General features: G+C 40.9%; 1 non-coding gene across 1 annotated transcript; it reads left to right on the top strand.

Moving 5' to 3' along the window:
* Positions 1–10,088: 10,088 nt before the first annotated feature.
* TRNAI-GAU (transfer RNA isoleucine (anticodon GAU)) lies at positions 10,089–10,162 on the top strand. Its single transcript has one exon. It is a non-coding gene; the product is annotated as a tRNA-Ile (tRNA).
* The last annotated feature ends 4,593 nt before the right edge of the window (positions 10,163–14,755 follow it).

Genomic DNA, 14,755 nt, shown 5'->3' with positions numbered 1-14,755 from the left:
ACACTGATAAAATCTGTAACAAGAAACTCTTCTTCCTCAAACCCAAACTCAGAACGGAGTTCTCTAATATGGCGGGGCTATTCCGATGTTCCAGATCAGCACTATCCAGCAGAAATATTTTACATGTTCTGGTAGCCACATTCAAAAATGAAACATTCACAAGTGAAATTAATTTTGATAGCATTTTTTATAACCCAACGTGTCAAATATATTATCATTGCAACATGTAAGCAGGTAACCAACTGAGATGGCATGTTCTTTCTTTCCCCAGCTTTACTGAGCTATAATGACAGGCAACATTGTGTACGTTTAAGGAGTGCAACAGTGATGATTTGATACATGTGTATATTGAGAAATGATTGCCATAATAATCTTAGTTAATTCCTCCATCACTTCACATAATTACCTTTTTGTGTGTGTGGTGAGAATAAGATCAATTCTCTTAGCAACTTTCAAGGATGTAATACAATATTGTCAGCGATAGTCATTATGATGGACACTACGCCACCAGAACCCACTCATCTTATAAGTGGCTTTACTTGTCTAAGGTGAGGTCCGCTGAGCTGTGACCAGGGCCAGCACACAGAGCTCACTCTCCCCCCCCCCCCAACTCTCTTCTACCATCTCAGGTTGCCTTTCAGCTTAAGAGAATCGCCACACATTAAGTACAGCTTCTTATTTTTGTCTCCAGTTCTTTTCTTTATTAAGCAAAGTTAGTAAATAATGCATGCACAGGGCCGGCCTGGTGGCTCAGGAGGTTTGAGCTCCATGCTCCTAACTCCGAAGGCTGCCGGTTCGATTCCCACATGGGCCAGTGGGCTCTCAACCACAAGGTTGCCAGTTCAATTCCTGGAGTCCCACAAAGGATAGTGGGCAGCGCCCCATGCAACTAGCAACGGCAACTGAACCTGGAGCTGAGCTGCGCCCTCCACAACTAAGACTGAAAGAACAACTTGAAGCTGAACGGCACCCTCCACAACTAAGATTAAAAGGACAACAACTTGACTGGAGAAAAGTCCTGGAAATACACACTGTTCCCCAATAAAAGGCCTGTTCCCCTTCCCCAATAAACTCTTTTAAAATAATAATAATAATAATAATAATAATAATAACACATGCACAAAGGAGACAGCTCACACATGACAGAAGGGGGGACCAGTCAAAAAGGAATGCCTCCTTCCCACTTATCTCCTCGGTTTCCCAACCAGTTGCCCTCCCAGCAACTTAACCTATGTTGCCAGGGTTCTTTGTGTCTTCTCAGACATCAATTTTAGCCCTACTTCATCTCTGAGACGTAAAACAATAAGAAATGAGTCACATCATAAACACAATCCTAGAACCAATAAATACAGTCACATGGCTTCCACAAAACTGAATACAACACACCGACCTTTGAATGTGAAAGATGACGGGCAATATAGAAAGATGAACTGCAACCCAAGTAACAACCTGAGCTTTAAGCCAGGTAACTGGAGGACTGACCAATGTTTAACATTTTCATTCCACAATGTATTTTTTTACAACTCCTCTCTATACAACAAAAAATTGTCAGTGAGAGTCAAGAAGGCGTATACCAACTAAAATAAAATCTTTTATTAAGAATGACAGAGCATTAGTCTTAAAAAAAAAAAAAAAGAATACAGAATTGACTCTGGGTGGTGAACACACAATGGGATTTATAGATGATGTATTACAGAACTGTACACCTGAAATCTATGTAATTTTACTAACAATTGTCACCCCAATAAATTAAAAAAAAAAGAATACAAGATTAATATCAAAGAAGATACCTTTAGATACCTTTGAATTGCCAGCAAAGAAATAGGCACTAAGCATGTTCCACGTTTCTTATTTAAGAAACTGTGACATCTATAGATGCCCTAGAAGCCCCCTCTGACATTCAAAAGTGAATTTCTAAAGCTTAGAAGGCCCTTCCTTCCTAGGCTGAAAATTGCAGAGAGAATACTGTATTTCAAGACACAATCTTTCAGGGCGGCCGGATGGCTCAGTTGGTTAGAGCGCCAGCTCTGAACAGAACAGCAGAGTTGTCGGTTCGATTCCCACATGGGCCAGTGAGCTGCACCCTCCACAACTAGACTGAAGACACTGAGCTGCCGCTGAGCTGCTGGTGGGGTCGCCAGATGGATCAGATGGTTAGAGCGCGAGCTCCCAACAACCAGGTTGCCTGTTCAATTCCCGCAACGGCAACTGGACTTGGGGCTGAGCTGCGCCCTCCACAACTAGATTGAAGGACAATGACTTGGAGCTGATGGGCCCTGGAGAAACACACTATTCCCCAATAAAATGCATAAAAAACAAAAACAAAAAAACCCCATAATCTTTTGACTTTGGAAAAGCAACATAAAAGCTCTTCACAAAAGACTGAAAATGCTGGGAGGGGTAATTCAGTTTTAATGAACAGTTATGTGTTGCTCTCCTCCAGGTAGAAAGCAGTGTGCAAAATTGCTTTAGGTGAAGATGGTCATTGTTAGAACAATCTGTAAACGGGACCTGCCCACCCACAGTCTCACGCCCTCCAAATCGTCCCCTTTCCAGCCTTAAAGTCACCTCAGGATGACCGTCCACCGGGCCATGGGGACAACCTAAAGCTCCAACCCAAAGTCATTCTTTAAAACTCTTCAGTGGTTTCCTTCTCTACCGTTCACAGCGTATAAGTCCCCTGCCTAATTCTGGATTTCCACGTCTTCCCACTCCTGGCCTCCCACTGGACCTTCCTTGCCTTCCTCATGACGTTTTCATTTTTGCCTCCCCTTCAACCATACTGTTCCCTCCATCTGGAAGGTCTCCCCTTCTCCTTTGCTTGGCTAACTCATGCTTTCCCTTTACGGCTCAGTTTGGGCATCATCACTTCCTCCAGGAAGCTTTCCCTGACCACCACCATCCCCACTGGTATAAGTTACTAAGTGGAGATTATACCTACTGACCTGACAAAGTTGTCATGAGGATGATAAGAGGTAACAGTTATTCAGTTATTCAAGAGCTCTGAAAATAGCTAAGACTTGAGGGTGTTGGCCGAATAATAGCAGAGTGGAGGTGGGGAAAAGGGGGTGTGTTCATGGAATCAGACAGACAATCCCAAATGCGGGCTCTTCCATTAGCAACTGGGTGACAAGTTCCAGACAAGTTCCAGAACTTCTCTCAGCATCTTGTGGTTACATCTTTAAAAGGAAAGTCAGCCTTCCTTTGTTCCCAGGAGTGTGGAAAATGCTGCCTCCCATAGACCCCTTTCAGGGTCAAGTCTACACTTACCCCTAAGTACACAGACTTCCCAGGGGTTGCATGACCTTGGATGGTCCTAAAGGAATTACTGTCCAGATCCTTTACTTCCATAGTTATCCCGCCTGGCAAAAGAAAAATGCCACTCACCATCACAAACGCACTGTGGTCATTGCTTCCGGGATATGGCCTTCCCTAGAGGAAAGCTCTCTGAAGGACCACTCCACTCTCCTTAAGCACCAGCCTGGCCCCTTGGCCAGTCCTCAATCGCAGACACAGTTTTCCCTTAAGACATTTTTAAAACTTAAAAAAGCTTTTCAATGACAGTGGACATTCAATATTATATGCGTTTCAGGTGTATAGCACAGTGGTTACACATTTACATTATTTATGAAGTGACCCCCCCGCAGGAGTCTAGCACCCACATGCTACCATCTGTGGTTACTATAATATTATTGAATCTATTCCCTGTGCTGTACTTTATGTCTTTGTTCCCTTAAGACGTCTACACTGCCCGCTCCTCAGACTGGAGGGCTTCTCCCCAGAGACGCCCCCTGACTCCCTGCCCCTCACGATGAGCCAGCCCTGATCGCCCTTCGTCAGGTGACCACCTGTCCGCACACCCAGTCTCCCTGGCCTGATGGACTTGCTTTTTCTCCACGGCACTTGTTACCTGACAAATGACATTTCCTCATTCCTCGTGTCTGTTCTCTAGCGAATGTCACCCCCACTCCCCACCACTAGAATTTAAGCCCCATGAGAGCAGGGATTTGGGTTTTGTTCACTCAGGTGTCCCACACACCTGGAACATACCTGACACATAGTAGGTTCTCAAAAAATATTTGGTTAATGAATGAATGAACAAATGGAACAAAGCATACTACTTATGTGTTCACATTCTTTAGTCACACAGACTTAAATTCACGTCTGAGCTCTACCACTCACTAACTGCATGACCTTTCATAAGCTTTGTTTCCTCATCTGTTGATGAAAAAAGCCAATATTACCTCATAGGATTATTGTTTAGATGACATAAGGTAATTACTATAAAGTGCTAGCACCACGCCTGGAGCATAGCACATGCTCAGTGTTAGATGCTATTGTCGTAGGTCATTTATCATAATTATCATCACTGTTTCATTTAAGGTCCACACTAACCTTAACAGGTAGATCACCCCGACTTTAAAGATATGGAAAGTGAACAAAGAGAGGTTAAGTAGCTTCCTTGCTACAGAGCAGGTAAACCTCCCCACGGGTCTACGGGACACATTCCTGCCACCTCAGCTCACCTAGACCAGGCCTCACCCTGGAGTCCTCGGCTACTTGGTTCACCTGAGGTCACAGAATTGACATGCTGGCTCGTTCCACAACGTCCAGACTCATCTACAAGTTGAGCTTCCCCAGGCTACCCGAGGTCCAAAGACCATTTTGGCCATTCCCAGGCACCTTGGAAGTCTCTGTGCTGGACCAGTGACATAGTGCCCTTCCAGGTGGTCTCTGATGGGGCATCTCTTACTTTATTTTGTCTCTCAAAGTTTACAGTAGGCCAGGGAATGTGGGCATCCTTTTTGGGCCAAAAGAATAGAAACAATAACTTTGAGTTCATATATTTTAAGTGAAATGTTTCAAAGAGAGGGTAAAAATGATTCTCTTCCACTAGGGGCCCTTAGTACACTTGGTGTCCATACCATATAGCTGTTAAGAATACAGGCTATGAAATGCCGCACATAAGAGGTGCAAATTCAAATGACTCTGCGATACCATGTTTCACGTATCAGATGAGCGACATTCCATAAATGGAGTTACACACTTTGTAAGGCTGTGAGGGAGTGGAACATTGCCCGGGAGAGTGCAAACTGGCAAAGAAAGACCCCTTTGGGCTGCAATTTGGCAATATCTGTCCATATTACATGTGAAAATAGTACTTAACTATGCCTGGAAAGTATCAACTGTACTAGCACACATGCAAGGGAGTGTGGGGGAGTCTTTGGGGACCTACTGCTGTGTTAGGTATGACACCAAAGGTAAGAAACGACAGTCCAACAGATGAACCAAATCAACTCTGATATGTCATAGACTGGAGTATTATGCAGCTCTGAAAAAGAATGAGAACACACTGAAAGTTCTGATTGGAAAAGGTTTTGAAGATATTTTGATAAGTCAAAAGGTTCATATAGTAGAAAATGGGGAGGGAATAAGACATACATCTGTATTTGCCTTACATGCATAAGAAAACTCTGACACTTAAAAAAACTATTAACAGTGGCTGCTTCTGAGAATGGAAGGCACGGAAAGTGGGAAGATATTTCACTGTATATTTCAATGACATCCATTTTATTTTATTTTTAAACCATGCAAATGTCTTACCCTTTGAACAAAATTTAAATTAACTAGGGCAAACTACTTTTTTTCTCGGTGCTTTAATGTCCTCATCTGAGCAACGGGGATAAGAAAACCCACCATGAAGTATTTAGAACAGGACCTGGCCCCTAAAATATTACCTTTGGAAAGTAAAATTTTAGTCAGGGTGCTTAAAGCTTTCAAAATAAACTGCAATCCTATCTTCACAAATAATATCAACCATACAATTAGTGAAAAGGTGCTACTATACATTTGAACCAGATATTGTTCTGAGTACTTATAAAATAACTTATTATCCACACAGAAAGCCTGTGTGATAGGAATTATTTTCCTCATTTTACAAATAGGAAACTGAGCTCAGAGCAGTTTGCTGCCCAAAATCATAGAAGTAATTATATCTGTCTCTAATAGCTATACTCAAATTATCACACCACCTGTCAGACAGAAAATAGGAGGTCGGTTCCTCAATATACAAAAGTAGGTAGAATTTTAAATATGACAACTGAAACACCTCCAAGCCTAATTTTCATACTAGGCAGTATTGTAAGGGTAACACTCTGCTGACAAAACAATTATGACTGAGTGCGGGGGTGTGAGGAAAAACTGAAATGCGGGCTTTGCTTCTAATATCGTATATGCTGTGTTTAAAAACAGTAGGGCAGCTGTAAATAGCAGGGGAGAAACTTTACATAGAAAATCATAGAAAAACCATTCATAATTGAAAGAGACTCTCATCTAGAAAAATACCCCAAACTTCCACAAAATTAACTCCTAGTAACTAGAAAACAAAAATGTTATATTGTTCCTGCTTCAATAATCAGGTACCTCAAATGGAAGACAGAAAATTCCAATTCTTCTGTTTTAAAACTTTCAGCTACAAGAACTCCCAAGAAACAGTATTAATAGCTTTGTCACTTACAGGATGCTTTTAGCAATAAGGTATTGTTCTCGTATCTTCTACTATTTTGCGTGAAGAACAACCTGAAATTAAAGATTTCACAATGAGCACTTCCTAGACGCGGAATTGCAGCTCTTACTTAGATTACGTTCCTCTTTATTGTCCTATGTGGACCTTGGCAAATAAACCACACACGCGTGTGACAATATCTGCGAAAACGCAGTTCTTTTTCCCTCTGAAGGAAAGACAGACTTCATCTTATCCAGTTGCTTGGTCTTTCACCTAGGTTGGTCTGGCACAGAAATTAACTTCATTTTACAGCCCATCACACTCAGCATATGCTCCAACAAATGGATTCCTGTGTCCAGAGACCAGTAAAACCCCCGGCTCCCTTGGGGATTCTGCTATAGCATTTGTTCTAGGACATTAATGGATGTCCTAACCAGTCCATGTTTTCTAAAGCAATGACAACTCAAGGTCGTACTCTCCAAATGAGGCATGCTCAATATAATGACTACAAAAAATTGTACACATGCAACATACAGACATTCCTGGTGATGTCGATCATACATATTGCTTTTTCCAAGATGAAATTTCATGGGGATTCTTATTCTAAGAGGCATTTTAAAAATCAACCAATCAATTTCTAGCAAGAAGCCTTTTGCATGAATTAGAGCAAATGTTCAATTAGTACCCCATGTTTGCTCAGAGGCACTGCAGGGAGACATAGCCAGAAATGTGTCCCAGATGATTGAGGAAAAAATGGTTAAGTTTATGATTTCTCTCAAAATTTATGCCCCAAACCAAAAAAGAAAAGATTTAATTATGATCGCCACCAAACTAACTTCAAACAATAGATCAACAACCTCTCTGTCTGAAAATCTTTTAGACAAAATATTTTCAGTAATTTGGAGTTTCTTGTTCAGTAAACTAAATTGCTCAGTAAGACTGAGAATGAATATATTTTAGTGTAGAGGTTGTGATTTCAAAAAGGAGAAAGAAAATAGGGAAAATGTCTGGAAGAAAGGGACATTTCACCCCACAAAAAATGGGAAAGAAAAATACAATTTGGAATTAGAGGGAATGTGCCCAAAATGCTGCCCAGAAAATCATAGAAAGTTATTCAAAGACATATTGTAAAAACAGAATATCCAAACCCTCTTGTGGAAGGGCAAGGAAGTGGATTAAGTCAATTCTTTCTGAGTGTGAAAACTAGGCTGACAGAAATAGATCATCAGCTCTTTTATTTTTTTTAATTTATTTTATTTTTATTTTTTTAAAATATTTTATTGGAGAAGGGGAACAGGCCTTTATTGGGGAACAGTGTGTACTTCCAGGCCTTTTTTCCAAGTCAAGTTGTTGTCCTTTCAATCTTAGTTGTGGAGAGCGCAGCTCAGCTCCAGGTCCAGTTACCATTTTCTAGTTGCAGGGGGCAGAGCCCACCATCCCTTTGGGACTCGAGGAATTGAACCGGCAACCTTGTGGTTGAGAGCCCACTGGCCCATGTGGGAATTGTACTGGCAGCCTTCAGAGTTAGGAGCATGGAGCTCCAACCGCCTGAGCCATCGGGCCGGCCCAGCTCTTTCATTTTTTTATTTTATTTTTTTTCCCTCTTTCTTCTGCCCCGCCCCACACTCTGGTTCAAGCCGTTGTTTCTCAGTCTAGTTGTGTAGGACACAGCTCCCCGGTATCATGAGCCTTGCACTCCCCTGGGCTGAGGCAGTCGGTTACCAGTCACGTTCAGCTGCTCACAGCAGCTCACGGCAGCTCTCACCACTGCCGGCCACTCACACTGGCCATCGGCCACTCCTGGTAGCACTCAGCAGCACAGCAGCCAGCAGCATCAGCTCTTTTAATAATACAATAAAAATAAATACCCAGCCAACCGAATTGGAAGGATATATGTACATGATTTTACCCTATTTTATAGCTTGAACTAATAGATACGAATAAAATACTTTTATCCTGTTTATAGAACACTTCTAATTAATTTAATTATTTTTGTCTAGATTTCACTCGATGTCCATATGGTATGGTTTTTTTTTAATTTATTGGGGTGACAATTGTTAGTAAAATTACATAGATTTCGGGTGTACAACTCTGTATTACATTATCTATAAATCTCATTGTGTGTTCACCACCCAGAGTCAGTTCTCCTTCCATCACCATATATTTGATCCCCTTTACCCTCATCTCCCACCCCCCACCCCCCTTACCCTCTGGTAACCACTAAACTATTGTCTGTGTCTATGAGTTTTTGTTTCTCATTTGTTTGTCTTGTTCTTTTGTTGTTTTGGTTTATATACCACATATCAGTGAAATCATATGGTTCTCTGCTTTTTCTGTCTGACTTATTTCGCTTAGCATCATACTCTCAAGATCCATCCATATTGTCACAAATGTTCCTATATCATCTTTTCTTACCACCAAATAGTATTCCATTTTGTATATATACCACAACTTCTTTATCCATTCATCTATCAAAGGACATTTTGGCTGTTTCCATGTCTTGACCACTGTAAACAAAGCTGCAATGAACATTGGAGCACACGTGTCTTTATGTTTTCAGATTTTTTGGGTAGATACCCAGGAGAGGGATTGCTGGGTCATATGGTAATTCTATTCGTAATTTTTTGAGGAACCTCCACACTTCCTTCCATAGTGGCTGCACCAGTCTGCATTCCCACCAACAGTGTATGAGGGTTCCTTTTTCTCCACAGCCTCTCCAACACTTGTTACTATTTGTCATGTTGATGATAGCCATTCTGACTGGGGTGAGGTGATATTTCATTGTGGTTTTTATTTGCATTTCTCTGATGATTAGTGATGTTGAGCATTTTTTCATATGTCTATTTGCCATTTATATGTCCTCTTTAGAGAAATGTCTCTTCAGGTCCTCTGCCTATTTTTCAATTGGGTTGTTTGTTTTTTGTTGTTGAGTTTCATGAGTTCCTTGTATATTTTGGGTATTAGCCCCTTATCGGAGGCACTGTTTGCAAAAACCTTCTCCCATTCAGTTGGTTGCCTCTTTATTTTGTCGATGGTTTCCATATGGCATGTTATAAAACCATAAAAGGACACCCAAGTGTGGATTTTTCACGTACAATTTTCACTTGAGACAAATCAAATCAGCATGGGCTTCAAAACTAAAAATAGTAACGAACACATAAAAGTGAGCTTACCAAAACAAGGGTTGCTCCACGCAGTTAAGCTGTTCTAGAATTCTGGGTGTAGGAACCTCATTCCTCCTGAATGACATCAGCCACCAGAGCCCTGCCTCTCAGACCTGCTCACTGCCCTCCCCAGGAGGATAAAGGTTGCTAGTGAAATCCAGAACAGAGCTATCTGAAAACGGAAAGGAAAAACAAAAACAAAATTATAATTTGGGAAATGCTCGCAGAAAAGGGAGACATCATTATCAGACTCACTGTTTTCTCTCTCGTATTAAGTGTAATAAAAGACAAAAGCAAAATAAAACATACAAAAAAAGAAACACATTGAAAAAAAATAGACCTATCAGGTAGATGCTGATAAAGAGAAAGTAGATATAGTAATAATATTATCCGACAAATTAGAAATCAAGGCTAGGGGTGGCCCATTAGCTCAGTTGGTTAGAGCATGGTGCTGATAACACCAAGGTTGCTGGTTCAATCCCCGCATGGGCCACTGTGAGCTGTACCCTCCTTTAAAAAAAAAAAAAGAATAGAAAAGAAAAAATAAATCAAGGCTAAAAGGAGACAAGAAGAATAGTTTATAGTCATAAAAGTTATGATCCACCGAGAATATATAACAGCCAGAAACCGTTACGTACCTAATAACACATTCAAAATATATAAAGCAAAACCTGATAGCAGGACAAAGAACTATTGACCAATCCACAGTAAAGTGGGAAATTTTAACCTATCACTCAAAAATCAACAGATCAAATATGGACAAAAATATAGCTGTAGAGGATTAAATAACACAATTCAATAAACAGGCTTGAATGAACAGATACAGATTTTTCTTACCCAACAAAAAACATATACATCCTTTTCAAACACTCATGAAATATTTGCGAATATTAGCCATATATTTATTAGGCCAGCAAAAAGGTCCGATGAATTCTTCAAATTGAAATTATACAGGCCACACTCATTGACCACAATGTACTGAAATTAGAAATTAACCGAAGGAATACACCTTCCAAAATACTCCTCTTAGAATTTTTAACCGACTGTTCCAAACAAGTATTGGTTTCAGGAAGAAATTGCAAACTAGTCAGAAGTTAAGAGTGTGGCCAAAGCAATCCTCAGAGGCAATATCACAGCCTTAAATGGTTTTATTAATGAAAAGCGTGCTGAATATCTTCAGCTGGTCTGTCCACATTCACTTTCTGCCTTCTCCATGCTGCTTGGGCACGGAGAAAATGACCCCATGAACAGTATCAAAGAGCTCCCCACCCGCGGGAGCCTACAACACTGGCAGATGTCAGAGGAGGGAGGCCCACAAGATCGGGTGTCTGTGCCCCAGCATCCCCCTGCAGGGGTCACTGCAGTTCTTCCCCTTCAGGCCCAGGGAGGGCGAAACGCTTCAAACAACCCTGTTTCCTGCTAGAACTTTGCCTGATTCAAGACCGAAAACAAGCAGGGTTTCAGCGCAAGACACTAGGAAAAAAGGAACCAAGGAGGAACAGTAATGAATAAAGATAAAACCCCAAATCATTAATATAGGAAGCTAAAAAGCGACTAGAGTTGATCCATAAAACAAGACACCAATAAAAGAGAACGCTTAAGTCTGGTATTTTAAAAAAGGCACGAGAAGGAAAATGAGAGAGAAACAGGAATAACAGGAATAGAAAACAGACATAATCCAGATACCAAGGAGTTTTTTTATTTATTATTTTTAATTTTTTTATTTTTAATTTTTTTAAATTTATTTTTTAAATTTATTGGGGTGACAATTGTTAGTAAAATTACATAGATTACCAAGGTGTTTTTTAAATTATGAGAGAACTTTATGCCAATATATTTAAGAGCAAAGTAGTCCCTAGACAGCCTTTTCTAATGCTTATTCAAAACAAAATAATACCTGAAAATGACTGTACAATTCTCTGTAGCATTTTGGCAACTTCTTGTTAGGCTCCCAATATTTCAAAGCAAAAACTTCTGAAACTCACAACGTTTTACAAAGTTTATAGGAGGTCCTTGCCCTGGCATTCCCCGTGGCAGATTCCTGTTCTCCCAAAGGAAACCACAAACAGTAGCTCCCCGCAAATTGCTATTTAACATGTACATGTCAGGATTTCTTTTCTTTTCAGATTTGAAAAGAAACTGTTAACTATTTTCTTCCTCCTGTGAGAGGAGGCTGTCTTATCTCCCAGGTCCTACAGAATCATTGCTTCCCTCCCTCCCAATATATTCATATCTCCTTTCAGTTTAATACATAGTATTCATTGTTATCATGGCTGTAAATCTCATTCCCAGCTGATCCAAACAGTGCACCAGCTACTGTGTATTTTTCCTTTCCTGTACCATTTCTGTTTTATCCCTGGAGTTAATCGCTGTCTATCTGGAGGGTTGCTTGCTTGTTTTCTCTGGGTTTCTTCCTCATTCCCCTCCCTGTCCCTTTGGGGATGTCCTTCTTGGTGGCTTCCAAGCACTTTGGACTGTTTGTCTTCCTGCCCTGTGGCATAACCATCATCTTCTAGGTTACAAACCTCTGTGTTGTGCCCTATTTCCTGGAGCCCACAACTTCCTTTGTATTTGTTTTTGTCCTTGTTTTTCTTTTTTAAGAAAGGGCCACAATCTGGGTGGCTTTTTAAAAAAAATTTCATTTTATTGGGGAATATTGGGGAACAATGTGTTTCTCCAGGGCCCCTCAGCTCCAAGTTGTTGTCCTTCAATCTAGTTGTGGAGGGCGCAGCTCAGCTCCAAGTCCAGTCGCCATTTTCAATCTTTAGTTGCAGGGGGCACAGCCCACCATCCCATGTGGGACTTGAACCGTCAACCTTGTTGTTAAGAGGTTGTGCTCTAACCACCTGAGCCATCCGGCCGCCCCTGTTTTTGTCTTTTAGTGAAACACTGTTTCTAGGAAAGAGTGCTTCTGAGGTAAAGTCGGGGGGGGGGGGGGGGGGCTTTAATTTCCATTATTGGGATTTGGGGTCTCCTAGACTGAGCTTTTAATTTTCTCTTCTCCCATTTTCCACTTGTCTCTTTGTTCTACTAAGTAATTTCCCCAACTTCATCTTCCCTCTTCCAACTGTTCTATTTCTTTTACGCTATCATATTTTTAATTTCTAAGAGGTCTTGTCCTCTAAGATCCTGTTTAAAGGCCCCCTGTTCCTGTCCCAGGAATGCAAAATCTTTTGGTACATCTCTGAAAGTCTGAGATTTTTTTAAAGTTTTTTTTGTTTTTGTTTTTGTTTTCCCCCCATGCATTGTCTCTATTTCCTCCTGGTTAATTTTTGTTTCTATTTTCTGATTTTGATTTCTGCCTAGCATATTGGAGGCTTTCTCAATATCAAGAGCCCTTCTGCAGGATGTAGATTTCACTTTGGCATATTACGCCCACCCATAGGTGGGCCTGGAGGCACAGGTTGGAGATGACACTTTATGCTCCTTATAAAATTTCCCACCCATTCTCTAACTTCATTCCTACCCACACTCTCATTTGCAGAAGAATGTGACGTCTCATTTCCTGAGCTTTCCTGAGGTCTGCGATGAAAGTCCTCTAGATTTTTGTCAAGGTCCTTCATTGTCTCTTGGGACTCAGCTCTCTCAGTCCGCTAAATCAGCTAATACTTGACTATCTGCTTTCCAGCTTTCAAAACTTTGTCAAAATAGCTTATCTACTGTGATTTCCTTTCCCTTTGTCCTTATAGTTTTCTGCTCCTTTTCAGCCTTTTAGTATCATGTCAGTAGTTTTATGAAGGAGCAGATATAAACCTCTGGGTTCAAACTGCCATTTTTCCTCTGGACTTTCCAAACCAAGCAGATACATGACACTTCTTCCTTAATTTACACGTTTGACTAGCATATGTAGTACTTACCGATCTTACTGTCTTTGTCACACCTCCTTCCAGAAACAACAATAAAGGCAAAAAAACCCTTAGATTTTACAAACTGCTTGGCTTTTTTTTCTTTCATGGTTTCCCACGTCTTGAGTCAGTCTTTCTAAATGACGGCCTAATGAGACTTCAGGTTCTTTTTCTTAACAGTTGCCCCCCACCCACGTCTCCAAAACTGTTCAGTGTTTGCTTTCCATAAAGCTTTCTTGCATCCTGTCCCCATCCTGGCTGACTCTAGCTCACTATTGAATGTGAATTTCATGTTCCTCTGGTATACTTGCCATGGCTCCCACTCCGTCACTCCCGATGGTTACAGACCCTCAGAGAGAGATTATCCATTTTAATTGAACCCATTCAGCGGTGGGATTCCTGAGGATTTCTATTTTCTAATTTTGTGGGGAAAGGTCAGAACGAGTTTCCCAGAGGAGTGAAAATGAAGCTATTTAAAGGATGTAGAATTTAGCTAAGTGAAACAGAGCGATCCAGGTAGAGGAAATCATCTACCCATGTCTCCCCACCCCACAGGACTCAAGGCACGTGCCCATGAATGATGGTTCAAATGGCAGTGAGCAAGAGAGGCTGCCTATTGTCATGCACACATTAGTTCCTGTTTTTTTCCTAGCTTCCTCTCTTTCCCAAACAGTAGTATACAGGCAGACAGGTTATATATTAAAAACATATTGATTATATAAAAATACAGGGAGTGCCAAAAAAAATGTATATACATTTTAAGAAAGGAAATGTATATACATTGTATTAAAATCATAATACAATGAACGACGCTAGCATTCATTTGATTAACGCCATCTTTTGAGCGAACATCACACTATACACATTGCTACCGTAATTCAACTTCGAAAATACATAGATAACATCTCTTAAAAGGCGTACATTTTTTGGCACCCCCAGTATGTATTATATGCATATTCAAGGAACCAGTATAAGAAGTGTAAGAGGTAGTCTGTTGCATTCAAGAAGTTTATATAGTTGTAAAGAGTATATACAGAGGAATCAGTCTTAGAGAAGCCCAATAATGGGAAAACTTCCCAAAATGCCAGGTGAGTGGTCTGCATCCAGCTTGCACCTCACCCTTTCACTCCCTGAGCAGCTCACGAAACAGAAAGACAAGGAAAGACCAGCTTGCATGCCTTGCTTCAGCCTTGCCTCACCAAGAAGCTCTCTCTCTCTGTCTCTGTCTCTGATGTCCAGGA

Source organism: Rhinolophus sinicus, linkage group LG14 (assembly GCF_036562045.2).
Source record: "Rhinolophus sinicus isolate RSC01 linkage group LG14, ASM3656204v1, whole genome shotgun sequence".
Classification (NCBI taxonomy): Eukaryota; Metazoa; Chordata; class Mammalia; order Chiroptera; family Rhinolophidae; genus Rhinolophus; species Rhinolophus sinicus.
This window is presented reverse-complemented; position numbering and strand designations above follow the sequence as displayed.